Genomic DNA, 15,921 nt, shown 5'->3' on the forward strand with positions numbered 1-15,921 from the left:
CTCGGTTTTACAGTGAAAACTGCAATATCTTCAAACCGGCGCTAGGAAACATACTGAGAAACCAGAGTAAAAGTTTCTCCTGCAACCCGTTACCTTTGTGCTAGATGAACGAACGTCTCTCCACATGCTCAGATCTGAGGTTTAAGTGTGTGTGAAAGCCGTCCTTCACATTGCTTGTTGGGAACACAAAGTTTCTTTTCTCTTGCAAACTCCACTCCATACATATATATGGGGAGGTACTAGCTCCAACTCGGTTTTACAGTGAAAACTGCAGGAACTTCAAACCGGCAGTAGGAAACATACTGAGAAATCAGAGTAAAAGATTCTCCTGCAACCCGTTCCCTTTGTGCTAGATGAACGAATTTCTCTCCACATGCTCAGTTCTGAGAGATAATTGTGTGTGAAAGCCGCCCTTCACCTAGTTTGTTGGGAACACAAAGTTTCTTTTCAGTTGCAAACTCCTCTCCATACATATATATGGGGAGGTACGAGCTCCAACTCGTATTTACAGTGAAAACTACAGGAAATTCAAAAAGGCACTAGTAAACAGACTGAGAAACAAGAGTATAAGTTTCTCCTGCAACCCGTTCCTTTGTGCTAGATGAACGAACTTCTCTCCACATGCTCAGATCTGAGGGTTAAGTGTGTGTGAATGCCGTTCTTCACCTTGCTTGTTGGGAACACAAAGTTTCTTTTCAGTTGCAAACTCCACTCCATACATATATATGGGGAGGTACTAGCTCCAACTCGGTTTTACAGTGAAAACTGCAGGAACTTCAAACCGGCAGTAGGAAACAGACTGAGAAATCAGAGTAAAAAATTCCCCTGCAACCCGTTCCCTTTGTGCTAGATGAACGAACGTCTCTCCACATGCTAAGTTCTGAGAGATAATTGTGTGTGAAAGCCGTCCTTCACCTAGTTTGTTGGGAACACAAAGTTTCTTTTCAGTTGCAAACTCCACTCCATACATATATATGGGGAGGTACTAGCTCCAACAAGGTTTTACAGTGAAAACTGCAGGAACTTCAAGCCGGCAGTAGGAAACAGACTGAGAAATCAGAGTAAAAAATTCCCCTGCAACCCGTTCCCTTTGTGCTAGATGAACGAACGTCTCTCCCCATGCTCAGTTCTGAGAGATATGTGTGTGTGAAAGCCTTCCTTCACGTAACTTGTGGGGACCCCAAAGTTTCTGTTCACTTGCAAACTCCACTCCATACATATATACGGGGAGTTACTAGCTCCAACTCGGGTTTACAGTGAAAAGTGCCGGAACTTCAAACCGGCACTATGAAACAGACATAAAAACCAGAGTAAAAGATTCTCCTGCAACCCGTTCCCTTTGTGCTAGATGAACGAAAGTCTATCCACATGCTCAGTTCTGAAGAGATAAGTGTGTGTGAAAGCCGTCCTTCAAATAGCTTGTGGGGAACATAAAGATTCTTTTCAGTTGCAAACTCCACTCCATACATATATATGGGGAGGTACTAGCTCCAACTCGGTTTTACAGTGAAAACTGCAGGAAATTCATACCGGCAGTAGGAAACAGACTGAGAAACCAGAGTAAAAGTTTCTCCTGCAACCCGTTCCCTTTGTGCTAGATGAACGAAAGTCTCTCCACATGCTCAGTTCTGAGAGATAAGTGTGTGTGAAAGCCGTCCTTCACCTAGCTTGTTGGGAACACAAAGTTTCTTTTCAGTTGCAAACTCCACTCCATAAATATATATGTAGAGGTACTAGCTCCAACTCGGTTTTACAGTGAAAACTGCAGGAACTTCAAACCGGCACTAGGAAACAGACTGAGAAGCCAGAGTAAAAGTTTCTCCTGCAACCCGTTCCATTTGTGCTAGATGAACGAACGTCTCTCCACATGCTCAGTTCTAAGAGTTAACTGTGTGTGAAAGCCGTCCTTCATCTAGCTTGTTGGGAACACAAAGTTTCTTTTCAGATGCAAAATCCACTCCATACATATATAAGGGGAGGTAGTAGCTCCAACTCGGTTTTACAGTGAAAACTGCAGGAACTTCAAACCGGCACGAGGAAACAGACTGAGAAACCAGAGTAAAAGTTTCTCCTGCAACCCGTTTCCTTTGTGATAGATGAACGAACGTCTCTCCACATGCTCAGTTCTGAGAGATAAGTGTGTGTGAATGCCTTCCTTCAAATAGCTTCTTGGGAACCCAAAGTTTCTTTTCACTTGCAAACTACACTACATACATATATATGGGTAGATTCTATCTCCAACTCGTTTTTACACTGAAAAATGCAGGAAATTCACACTGGCACTAGGAAACAGACTGAGAAACCAGAGTAAAAGTTTCTCCTGCAACCCGTTCCCTTTGTGCTAGATGAACGAACGTCTCTCCACATGCTCAGTTCTGAGAGATAAGTGTGAGTGAAAGCCGTCCTTCACATAGCCTGTTGGGAACCCAAAGTTTCTTTTCACTTGCAAACTACACCCCATACATATATATGGGTAGGTACTATCTCCAACTCGTTTTTACAGTGAAAAATGCAGGAACTTCAAACCGGCACTAGGAAACAGACTGAGAAAACAGAGTAAAACTTTCTACTTCAACTCGTTCCCTGTGTGCTAGATGAACGAATTTCTCTCCACATGCTCAGTTCTGAGATATAAGTGTGTGTGAAAGCCGTACTTCACGTAACTTGTTGGGAACAAAAAGTTTCTTTTCAGTTGCAAACTCCACTCCATACATATATATGGGGAGGTACTAGTTCTAACTCAGTTTTACAGTGAAAACTGCAGGAACTTCAAGCCGGCAATAGGAAACAGACTGAGAAACCAGAGTAAAAGTTTCTCCAGCAACCCGTTCCCTTTGTGCTAGATGAACGAACGACTATCCACATGCTCAGTTCTGAGAGATAAGTATATGTGAAAGCCGTACTTCACCTTGCTTGCTGGGAACACAAAGTTTCTTTTCAATTGCAAACTCCACTCCATACGTATATATGGGTATGTACGAGATGCAAATCGGTTTTACAGTGAAAACTGCAGTAATTTCAAACCGGCGCTAGGAAACAGACTGAGAAACCAGAGTAAAAGTTTCTCCTGCAACCCGTTCCCTTTGTGTTAGATGAACGAAAGTCTATCCACATGCTCTGTTCTGAGAGTTAAGTGTGTGTGAAAGCCGTCCTTCACCTAGCTTGTGGGGAACTCAAAGTTTCTTTTCAGTTGCAAACTCCACTCAATACATATATATGGTGAGGTACTAGCTCCAACTCGTTTTTACAGTGAAAACTGCAGGAACTTCAAACCGGCACTGGGAAACAGACTGAGAAACCAGAGTAAAAGTTTCTCCTGCAAACCGTTCCCTTTGTGCTAGATGAAAGAACGTCTCTCCACATGCTCAGTTCTGAGAGAAAATTGTGTGTGAAAGACGTCCTTCATATAGCTTGTTGTGAACACATGGTTTCTTTTCAGTTGCAAACTCCACTCCATATATATATATGGGGAGGTACGAGCTCCAACTCGTATTTACAGTGAAAACTACAGGAAATTCAAAAAGGCACTAGTAAACAGACTGAGAAACAAGAGTATAAGTTTCTCCTGCAACCCGTTCCTTTGTGCTAGATGAACGAAATTCTCTCCACATGCTCAGATCTGAGGGTTAAGTGTGTGTGAAAGCCGTCCTTCATCTAGCTTGTTGGGAACACAAAGTTTCTTTTCAGATGCAAAATCCACTCCATACATATATAAGGGGAGGTACTAGCTCCAACTCGGTTTTACAGTGAAAACTGCAGGAACTACAAACCGGCACGAGGAAACAGACTGAGAAACCAGAGTAAAAGTTTCTCCTGCAACCCGTTTCCTTTGTGATAGATGAACGAACGTCTCTCCACATGCTCAGTTCTGAGAGATAAGTGTGTGTGAATGCCTTCCTTCAAATAGCTTCTTGGGAACCCAAAGTTTCTTTTCACTTGCAAACTACACTACATACATATATATGGGTAGATTCTATCTCCAACTCTTTTTTACACTGAAAAATGCAGGAAATTCACACTGGCACTAGGAAACAGACTGAGAAACCAGAGTAAAAGTTTCTCCTGCAACCCGTTCCCTTTGTGCTAGATGAACGAACGTCTCTCCACATGCTCAGTTCTGAGAGATAAGTGTGAGTGAAAGCCGTCCTTCACATAGCTTGTTGGGAACCCAAAGTTTCTTTTCACTTGCAAACTACACCCCATACATATATATGGGTAGGTACTATCTCCAACTCGTTTTTACAGTGAAAAATGCAGGAACTTCAAACCGGCACTAGGAAACAGACTGAGAAACCAGAGTAAAACTTTCTACTTCAACCCGTTCCCTGTGTGCTAGATGAACGAATTTCTCTCCACATGCTCAGTTCTGAGAGATAAGTGTGTGTGAAAGCCGTACTTCACGTAACTTGTTGGGAACACAAAGTTTCTTTTCAGTTGCAAACTCCACTCCATACATATATATGGGGAGGTACTAGTTCTAACTCAGTTTTACAGTGAAAACTGCAGGAACTTCAAACCGGCACTAGGAAACAGACTGAGAAACCAGAGTAAAACTTTCTACTTCAACCCGTTCCCTGTGTGCTAGATGAACGAATTTCTCTCCACATGCTCAGTTCTGAGAGATAAGTGTGTGTGAAAGCCGTCCTTCACCTAGCTTGTTGGGAGCACAAGTTTCTATTCACTTGCAAACTCCACTCCATACATTTATATGGGGATGTACGAGCAGCAACTCGGTTTTACAGTGAAAACTGCAATATCTTCAAACCGGCGCTAGGAAACATACTGAGAAACCAGAGTAAAAGTTTCTCCTGCAACCCGTTACCTTTGTGCTAGATGAACGAACGTCTCTCCACATGCTCAGATCTGAGGTTTAAGTGTGTGTGAAAGCCGTCCTTCACATTGCTTGTTGGGAACACAAAGTTTCTTTTCTCTTGCAAACTCCACTCCATACATATATATGGGGAGGTACTAGCTCCAACTCGGTTTTACAGTGAAAACTGCAGGAACTTCAAACCGGCAGTAGGAAACATACTGAGAAATCACAGTAAAAGATTCTCCTGCAACCCGTTCCCTTTGTGCTAGATGAACGAACGTCTCTCCACATGCTCAGTTCTGAGAGATAATTGTGTGTGAAAGCCGCCCTTCACCTAGTTTGTTGGGAACACAAAGTTTCTTTTCAGTTGCAAACTCCTCTCCATACATATATATGGGGAGGTACGAGCTCCAACTCGTATTTACAGTGAAAACTACAGGAAATTCAAAAAGGCACTAGTAAACAGACTGAGAAACAAGAGTATAAGTTTCTCCTGCAACCCGTTCCTTTGTGCTAGATGAACGAACTTCTCTCCACATGCTCAGATCTGAGGGTTAAGTGTGTGTGAAAGCCGTTCTTCACCTTGCTTGTTGGGAACACAAAGTTTCTTTTCAGTTGCAAACTCCACTCCATACATATATATGGGGAGGTACTAGCTCCAACTCGGTTTTACAGTGAAAACTGCAGGAACTTCAAACCGGCAGTAGGAAACAGACTGAGAAATCAGAGTAAAAAATTCCCCTGCAACCCGTTCCCTTTGTGCTAGATGAACGAAGGTCTCTCCACATGCTCAGTTCTGAGAGATAAGTGTGTGTGAAAGCCGTTCTTCACCTAGCTTGTTGGGAACACAAAGTTTCTTTTCAGTTGCAAACTCCTCTCCATACATATATATGGGGAGGAACTAGCTCCAACTCTGTTTTACAGTGAAAACTGCAGGAACATCAAACCGGCACTAGGAAACAGAATGAGAAATCAGATTAAAAGTTTCTCCTGCAACCCGTTCCCTTTGTGCTAGATGAACGAAGGTCTCTCCACATGCTCAGTTCTGAGAGATAAGTGTGTGTGAAAGCCGTCCTTCAACTTGCTTGTTGGGAACACAAAGTTTCTTTACAGTTGCAAACTCCTCTCCATAAATATATATGGGGAAGTACTAGCGCCAACTCGGTTTTACAGTGAAAACTGCAGGAACTTCAAACCGGCACTAGGAAACAGACTGAGAAACCAGAGTAAAAGTTTCTCCTGCAACCTGTTCCGTTTGTGCTAGATGAACGAAAGTCTCTCAACATGCTCAGTTCTGAGAGATAACTGTGTGTGAAAGCCGTCCTTCACCTAGCTTGTTGGGAACACAAAGTTTCTTTTCAGTTGCAAACTCCACTCCATACATATATATGAGTAGGTAGGAGCTCCAAATCCGTTTTACAGTGAAATCTGCAGAAACTTCAAACCGGCACTAGGAAACAGACTGGGAAACCAGAGTAAAAATTTCTCCTGCAATCCGTTCCCTTTGTGCTAGATGAACGAACGTCTCTCCACATTCTCATTTCTGAGAGTTAAGTGTGTGTGAAAGCCGTCCTTCATCTAGCTTGTAGGGAACACAAAGTTTCTTTTCACTTGCAAACACCACTCCATACATATATATGAGGATGTACGAGCTGCAACTCGGTTTAACAGTGAAAACTGCAGTAACTTCATACAGGCACTAGGAAACAGACTGAGAAACCAGAGTAATACTTTCTCCTGCAACCCGTTCCCATTTTGCTACATGAACGAACGTCACTCCACATGCTCAAATCTGTGAGATAAGTGTGTGTGAAAGCCGTCCTTCACCTAGCTTGTTGGGAGCACAAGTTTCTATTCACTTGCAAACTCCACTCCATACATTTATATGGGGATGTACGAGCAGCAACTCGGTTTTACACTGAAAACTGCAATATCTTCAAACCGGCGCTAGGAAACATACTGAGAAACCAGAGTAAAAGTTTCTCCTGCAACCCGTTACCTTTGTGCTAGATGAACGAACGTCTCTCCACATGCTCAGATCTGAGGTTTAAGTGTGTGTGAAAGCCGTCCTTCACATTGCTTGTTGGGAACACAAAGTTTCTTTTCTCTTGCAAACTCCACTCCATACATATATATGGGGAGGTACTAGCTCCAACTCGGTTTTACAGTGAAAACTGCAGGAACTTCAAACCGGCAGTAGGAAACATACTGAGAAATCAGAGTAAAAGTTTCTCCTGCAACCCGTTACCTTTGTGCTAGATGAACGAACGTCTCTCCACATGCTCAGATCTGAGGTTTAAGTGTGTGTGAAAGCCGTCCTTCACATTGCTTGTTGGGAACACAAAGTTTCTTTTCTCTTGCAAACTCCACTCCATACATATATATGGGGAGGTACTAGCTCCAACTCGGTTTTACAGTGAAAACTGCAGGAACTTCAAACCGGCAGTAGGAAACATACTGAGAAATCACAGTAAAAGATTCTCCTGCAACCCGTTCCCTTTGTGCTAGATGAACGAACGTCTCTCCACATGCTCAGTTCTGAGAGATAATTGTGTGTGAAAGCCGCCCTTCACCTAGTTTGTTGGGAACACAAAGTTTCTTTTCAGTTGCAAACTCCTCTCCATACATATATATGGGGAGGTACGAGCTCCAACTCGTATTTACAGTGAAAACTACAGGAAATTCAAAAAGGCACTAGTAAACAGACTGAGAAACAAGAGTATAAGTTTCTCCTGCAACCCGTTCCTTTGTGCTAGATGAACGAACTTCTCTCCACATGCTCAGATCTGAGGGTTAAGTGTGTGTGAAAGCCGTTCTTCACCTTGCTTGTTGGGAACACAAAGTTTCTTTTCAGTTGCAAACTCCACTCCATACATATATATGGGGTGGTACTAGCTCCAACTCGGTTTTACAGTGAAAACTGCAGGAAATTCATACCGGCAGTAGGAAACAGACTGAGAAACCAGAGTAAAAGTTTCTCCTGCAACCCGTTCCCTTTGTGCTAGATGAACGAAAGTCTCTCCACATGCTCAGTTCTGAGAGATAAGTGTGTGTGAAAGCCGTCCTTCACCTAGCTTGTTGGGAACACAAAGTTTCTTTTCAGTTGCAAACTCCACTCCATAAATATATATGTAGAGGTACTAGCTCCAACTCGGTTTTACAGTGAAAACTGCAGGAACTTCAAACCGGCACTAGGAAACAGACTGAGAAGCCAGAGTAAAAGTTTCTCCTGCAACCCGTTCCATTTGTGCTAGATGAACGAACGTCTCTCCACATGCTCAGTTCTAAGAGTTAACTGTGTGTGAAAGCCGTCCTTCATCTAGCTTGTTGGGAACACAAAGTTTCTTTTCAGATGCAAAATCCACTCCATACATATATAAGGGGAGGTAGTAGCTCCAACTCGGTTTTACAGTGAAAACTGCAGGAACTTCAAACCGGCACGAGGAAACAGACTGAGAAACCAGAGTAAAAGTTTCTCCTGCAACCCGTTTCCTTTGTGATAGATGAACGAACGTCTCTCCACATGCTCAGTTCTGAGAGATAAGTGTGTGTGAATGCCTTCCTTCAAATAGCTTCTTGGGAACCCAAAGTTTCTTTTCACTTGCAAACTACACTACATACATATATATGGGTAGATTCTATCTCCAACTCGTTTTTACACTGAAAAATGCAGGAAATTCACACTGGCACTAGGAAACAGACTGAGAAACCAGAGTAAAAGTTTCTCCTGCAACCCGTTCCCTTTGTGCTAGATGAACGAACGTCTCTCCACATGCTCAGTTCTGAGAGATAAGTGTGAGTGAAAGCCGTCCTTCACATAGCTTGTTGGGAACCCAAAGTTTCTTTTCACTTGCAAACTACACCCCATACATATATATGGGTAGGTACTATCTCCAACTCGTTTTTACAGTGAAAAATGCAGGAACTTCAAACCGGCACTAGGAAACAGACTGAGAAAACAGAGTAAAACTTTCTACTTCAACTCGTTCCCTGTGTGCTAGATGAACGAATTTCTCTCCACATGCTCAGTTCTGAGAGATAAGTGTGTGTGAAAGCCGTACTTCACGTAACTTGTTGGGAACACAAAGTTTCTTTTCAGTTGCAAACTCCACTCCATACATATATATGGGGAGGTACTAGTTCTAACTCAGTTTTACAGTGAAAACTGCAGGAACTTCAAGCCGGCAATAGGAAACAGACTGAGAAACCAGAGTAAAAGTTTCTCCAGCAACCCGTTCCCTTTGTGCTAGATGAACTAACGACTATCCACATGCTCAGTTCTGAGAGATAAGTATATGTGAAAGCCGTCCTTCACCTAGCTTGTGGGGAACTCAAAGTTTCTTTTCAGTTGCAAACTCCACTCAATACATATATATGGTGAGGTACTAGCTCCAACTCGTTTTTACAGTGAAAACTGCAGGAACTTCAAACCGGCACTGGGAAACAGACTGAGAAACCAGAGTAAAAGTTTCTCCTGCAAACCGTTCCCTTTGTGCTAGATGAAAGAACGTCTCTCCACATGCTCAGTTCTGAGAGAAAATTGTGTGTGAAAGCCGTCCTTCATATAGCTTGTTGTGAACACATGGTTTCTTTTCAGTTGCAAACTCCACTCCATATATATATATGGGGAGGTACGAGCTCCAACTCGTATTTACAGTGAAAACTACAGGAAATTCAAAAAGGCACTAGTAAACAGACTGAGAAACAAGAGTATAAGTTTCTCCTGCAACCCGTTCCTTTGTGCTAGATGAACGAAATTCTCTCCACATGCTCAGATCTGAGGGTTAAGTGTGTGTGAAAGCCGTCCTTCATCTAGCTTGTTGGGAACACAAAGTTTCTTTTCAGATGCAAAATCCACTCCATACATATATAAGGGGAGGTACTAGCTCCAACTCGGTTTTATAGTGAAAACTGCAGGAACTTCAAACCGGCACGAGGAAACAGACTGAGAAACCAGAGTAAAAGTTTCTCCTGCAACCCGTTTCCTTTGTGATAGATGAACGAACGTCTCTCCACATGCTCAGTTCTGAGAGATAAGTGTGTGTGAATGCCTTCCTTCAAATAGCTTCTTGGGAACCCAAAGTTTCTTTTCACTTGCAAACTACACTACATACATATATATGGGTAGATTCTATCTCCAACTCGTTTTTACACTGAAAAATGCAGGAAATTCACACTGGCACTAGGAAACAGACTGAGAAACCAGAGTAAAAGTTTCTCCTGCAACCCGTTCCCTTTGTGCTAGATGAACGAACGTCTCTCCACATGCTCAGTTCTGAGAGATAAGTGTGAGTGAAAGCCGTCCTTCACATAGCTTGTTGGGAACCCAAAGTTTCTTTTCACTTGCAAACTACACCCCATACATATATATGGGTAGGTACTATCTCCAACTCGTTTTTACAGTGAAAAATGCAGGAACTTCAAACCGGCACTAGGAAACAGACTGAGAAACCAGAGTAAAACTTTCTACTTCAACCCGTTCCCTGTGTGCTAGATGAACGAATTTCTCTCCACATGCTCAGTTCTGAGAGATAAGTGTGTGTGAAAGCCGTACTTCACGTAACTTGTTGGGAACACAAAGTTTCTTTTCAGTTGCAAACTCCACTCCATACATATATATGGGGAGGTACTAGTTCTAACTCAGTTTTACAGTGAAAACTGCAGGAACTTCAAACCGGCACTAGGAAACAGACTGAGAAACCAGAGTAAAACTTTCTACTTCAACCCGTTCCCTGTGTGCTAGATGAACGAATTTCTCTCCACATGCTCAGTTCTGAGAGATAAGTGTGTGTGAAAGCCGTCCTTCACCTAGCTTGTTGGGAGCACAAGTTTCTATTCACTTGCAAACTCCACTCCATACATTTATATGGGGATGTACGAGCAGCAACTCGGTTTTACAGTGAAAACTGCAATATCTTCAAACCGGCGCTAGGAAACATACTGAGAAACCAGAGTAAAAGTTTCTCCTGCAACCCGTTACCTTTGTGCTAGATGAACGAACGTCTCTCCACATGCTCAGATCTGAGGTTTAAGTGTGTGTGAAAGCCGTCCTTCACATTGCTTGTTGGGAACACAAAGTTTCTTTTCTCTTGCAAACTCCACTCCATACATATATATGGGGAGGTACTAGCTCCAACTCGGTTTTACAGTGAAAACTGCAGGAACTTCAAACCGGCAGTAGGAAACATACTGAGAAATCAGAGTAAAAGATTCTCCTGCAACCCGTTCCCTTTGTGCTAGATGAACGAATTTCTCTCCACATGCTCAGTTCTGAGAGATAATTGTGTGTGAAAGCCGCCCTTCACCTAGTTTGTTGGGAACACAAAGTTTCTTTTCAGTTGCAAACTCCTCTCCATACATATATATGGGGAGGTACGAGCTCCAACTCGTATTTACAGTGAAAACTACAGGAAATTCAAAAAGGCACTAGTAAACAGACTGAGAAACAAGAGTATAAGTTTCTCCTGCAACCCGTTCCTTTGTGCTAGATGAACGAACTTCTCTCCACATGCTCAGATCTGAGGGTTAAGTGTGTGTGAATGCCGTTCTTCACCTTGCTTGTTGGGAACACAAAGTTTCTTTTCAGTTGCAAACTCCACTCCATACATATATATGGGGAGGTACTAGCTCCAACTCGGTTTTACAGTGAAAACTGCAGGAACTTCAAACCGGCAGTAGGAAACAGACTGAGAAATCAGAGTAAAAAATTCCCCTGCAATCCGTTCCCTTTGTGCTAGATGAACGAACGTCTCTCCACATGCTAAGTTCTGAGAGATAATTGTGTGTGAAAGCCGTCCTTCACCTAGTTTGTTGGGAACACAAAGTTTCTTTTCAGTTGCAAACTCCACTCCATACATATATATGGGGAGGTACTAGCTCCAACAAGGTTTTACAGTGAAAACTGCAGGAACTTCAAGCCGGCAGTAGGAAACAGACTGAGAAATCAGAGTAAAAAATTCCCCTGCAACCCGTTCCCTTTGTGCTAGATGAACGAACGTCTCTCCCCATGCTCAGTTCTGAGAGATATGTGTGTGTGAAAGCCTTCCTTCACGTAACTTGTGGGGACCCCAAAGTTTCTGTTCACTTGCAAACTCCACTCCATACATATATACGGGGAGTTACTAGCTCCAACTCGGGTTTACAGTGAAAAGTGAAGGAACTTCAAACCGGCACTATGAAACAGACATAAAAACCAGAGTAAAAGATTCTCCTGCAACCCGTTCCCTTTGTGCTAGATGAACGAAAGTCTATCCACATGCTCAGTTCTGAAGAGATAAGTGTGTGTGAAAGCCGTCCTTCAAATAGCTTGTGGGGAACATAAAGATTCTTTTCAGTTGCAAACTCCACTCCATACATATATATGGGGAGGTACTAGCTCCAACTCGGTTTTACAGTGAAAACTGCAGGAAATTCATACCGGCAGTAGGAAACAGACTGAGAAACCAGAGTAAAAGTTTCTCCTGCAACCCGTTCCCTTTGTGCTAGATGAACGAAAGTCTCTCCACATGCTCAGTTCTGAGAGATAAGTGTGTGTGAAAGCCGTCCTTCACCTAGCTTGTTGGGAACACAAAGTTTCTTTTCAGTTGCAAACTCCACTCCATAAATATATATGTAGAGGTACTAGCTCCAACTCGGTTTTACAGTGAAAACTGCAGGAACTTCAAACCGGCACTAGGAAACAGACTGAGAAGCCAGAGTAAAAGTTTCTCCTGCAACCCGTTCCATTTGTGCTAGATGAACGAACGTCTCTCCACATGCTCAGTTCTAAGAGTTAACTGTGTGTGAAAGCCGTCCTTCATCTAGCTTGTTGGGAACACAAAGTTTCTTTTCAGATGCAAAATCCACTCCATACATATATAAGGGGAGGTAGTAGCTCCAACTCGGTTTTACAGTGAAAACTGCAGGAACTTCAAACCGGCACGAGGAAACAGACTGAGAAACCAGAGTAAAAGTTTCTCCTGCAACCCGTTTCCTTTGTGATAGATGAACGAACGTCTCTCCACATGCTCAGTTCTGAGAGATAAGTGTGTGTGAATGCCTTCCTTCAAATAGCTTCTTGGGAACCCAAAGTTTCTTTTCACTTGCAAACTACACTACATACATATATATGGGTAGATTCTATCTCCAACTCGTTTTTACACTGAAAAATGCAGGAAATTCACACTGGCACTAGGAAACAGACTGAAAAACCAGAGTAAAAGTTTCTCCTGCAACCCGTTCCCTTTGTGCTAGATGAACGAAAGTCTCTCCACATGCTCAGTTCTGAGAGATAAGTGTGAGTGAAAGCCGTCCTTCACATAGCTTGTTGGGAACCCAAAGTTTCTTTTCACTTGCAAACTACACCCCATACATATATATGGGTAGGTACTATCTCCAACTCGTTTTTACAGTGAAAAATGCAGGAACTTCAAACCGGCACTAGGAAACAGACTGAGAAAACAGAGTAAAACTTTCTACTTCAACTCGTTCCCTGTGTGCTAGATGAACGAATTTCTCTCCACATGCTCAGTTCTGAGAGATAAGTGTGTGTGAAAGCCGTACTTCACGTAACTTGTTGGGAACACAAAGTTTCTTTTCAGTTGCAAACTCCACTCCATACATATATATGGGGAGGTACTAGTTCTAACTCAGTTTTACAGTGAAAACTGCAGGAACTTCAAGCCGGCAATAGGAAACAGACTGAGAAACCAGAGTAAAAGTTTCTCCAGCAACCCGTTCCCTTTGTGCTAGATGAACGAACGACTATCCACATGCTCAGTTCTGAGAGATAAGTATATGTGAAAGCCGTACTTCACCTTGCTTGCTGGGAACACAAAGTTTCTTTTCAATTGCAAACTCCACTCCATACGTATATATGGGTATGTACGAGATGCAAATCGGTTTTACAGTGAAAACTGCAGTAATTTCAAACCGGCGCTAGGAAACAGACTGAGAAACCAGAGTAAAAGTTTCTCCTGCAACCCGTTCCCTTTGTGTTAGATGAACGAAAGTCTATCCACATGCTCTGTTCTGAGAGTTAAGTGTGTGTGAAAGCCGTCCTTCACCTAGCTTGTGGGGAACTCAAAGTTTCTTTTCAGTTGCAAACTCCACTCAATACATATATATGGTGAGGTACTAGCTCCAACTCGTTTTTACAGTGAAAACTGCAGGAACTTCAAACCGGCACTGGGAAACAGACTGAGAAACCAGAGTAAAAGTTTCTCCTGCAAACCGTTCCCTTTGTGCTAGATGAAAGAACGTCTCTCCACATGCTCAGTTCTGAGAGAAAATTGTGTGTGAAAGACGTCCTTCATATAGCTTGTTGTGAACACATGGTTTCTTTTCAGTTGCAAACTCCACTCCATATATATATATGGGGAGGTACGAGCTCCAACTCGTATTTACAGTGAAAACTACAGGAAATTCAAAAAGGCACTAGTAAACAGACTGAGAAACAAGAGTATAAGTTTCTCCTGCAACCCGTTCCTTTGTGCTAGATGAACGAAATTCTCTCCACATGCTCAGATCTGAGGGTTAAGTGTGTGTGAAAGCCGTCCTTCATCTAGCTTGTTGGGAACACAAAGTTTCTTTTCAGATGCAAAATCCACTCCATACATATATAAGGGGAGGTACTAGCTCCAACTCGGTTTTACAGTGAAAACTGCAGGAACTACAAACCGGCACGAGGAAACAGACTGAGAAACCAGAGTAAAAGTTTCTCCTGCAACCCGTTTCCTTTGTGATAGATGAACGAACGTCTCTCCACATGCTCAGTTCTGAGAGATAAGTGTGTGTGAATGCCTTCCTTCAAATAGCTTCTTGGGAACCCAAAGTTTCTTTTCACTTGCAAACTACACTACATACATATATATGGGTAGATTCTATCTCCAACTCTTTTTTACACTGAAAAATGCAGGAAATTCACACTGGCACTAGGAAACAGACTGAGAAACCAGAGTAAAAGTTTCTCCTGCAACCCGTTCCCTTTGTGCTAGATGAACGAACGTCTCTCCACATGCTCAGTTCTGAGAGATAAGTGTGAGTGAAAGCCGTCCTTCACATAGCTTGTTGGGAACCCAAAGTTTCTTTTCACTTGCAAACTACACCCCATACATATATATGGGTAGGTACTATCTCCAACTCGTTTTTACAGTGAAAAATGCAGGAACTTCAAACCGGCACTAGGAAACAGACTGAGAAACCAGAGTAAAACTTTCTACTTCAACCCGTTCCCTGTGTGCTAGATGAACGAATTTCTCTCCACATGCTCAGTTCTGAGAGATAAGTGTGTGTGAAAGCCGTACTTCACGTAACTTGTTGGGAACACAAAGTTTCTTTTCAGTTGCAAACTCCTCTCCATACATATATATGGGGAGGTACTAGTTCTAACTCAGTTTTACAGTGAAAACTGCAGGAACTTCAAACCGGCACTAGGAAACAGACTGAGAAACCAGAGTAAAACTTTCTACTTCAACCCGTTCCCTGTGTGCTAGATGAACGAATTTCTCTCCACATGCTCAGTTCTGAGAGATAAGTGTGTGTGAAAGCCGTCCTTCACCTAGCTTGTTGGGAGCACAAGTTTCTATTCACTTGCAAACTCCACTCCATACATTTATATGGGGATGTACGAGCAGCAACTCGGTTTTACAGTGAAAACTGCAATATCTTCAAACCGGCGCTAGGAAACATACTGAGAAACCAGAGTAAAAGTTTCTCCTGCAACCCGTTACCTTTGTGCTAGATGAACGAACGTCTCTCCACATGCTCAGATCTGAGGTTTAAGTGTGTGTGAAAGCCGTCCTTCACATTGCTTGTTGGGAACACAAAGTTTCTTTTCTCTTGCAAACTCCACTCCATACATATATATGGGGAGGTACTAGCTCCAACTCGGTTTTACAGTGAAAACTGCAGGAACTTCAAACTGGCAGTAGGAAACATACTGAGAAATCACAGTAAATGATTCTCCTGCAACCCGTTCCCTTTGTGCTAGATGAACGAACGTCTCTCCACATGCTCAGTTCTGAGAGATAATTGTGTGTGAAAGCCGCCCTTCACCTAGTTTGTTGGGAACACAAAGTTTCTTTTCAGTTGCAAACTCCTCTCCATACATATATATGGGGAGGTACGAG

Source organism: Camelus dromedarius, chromosome 23 (assembly GCF_036321535.1).
Source record: "Camelus dromedarius isolate mCamDro1 chromosome 23, mCamDro1.pat, whole genome shotgun sequence".
Taxonomy (NCBI): Eukaryota; Metazoa; Chordata; class Mammalia; order Artiodactyla; family Camelidae; genus Camelus; species Camelus dromedarius.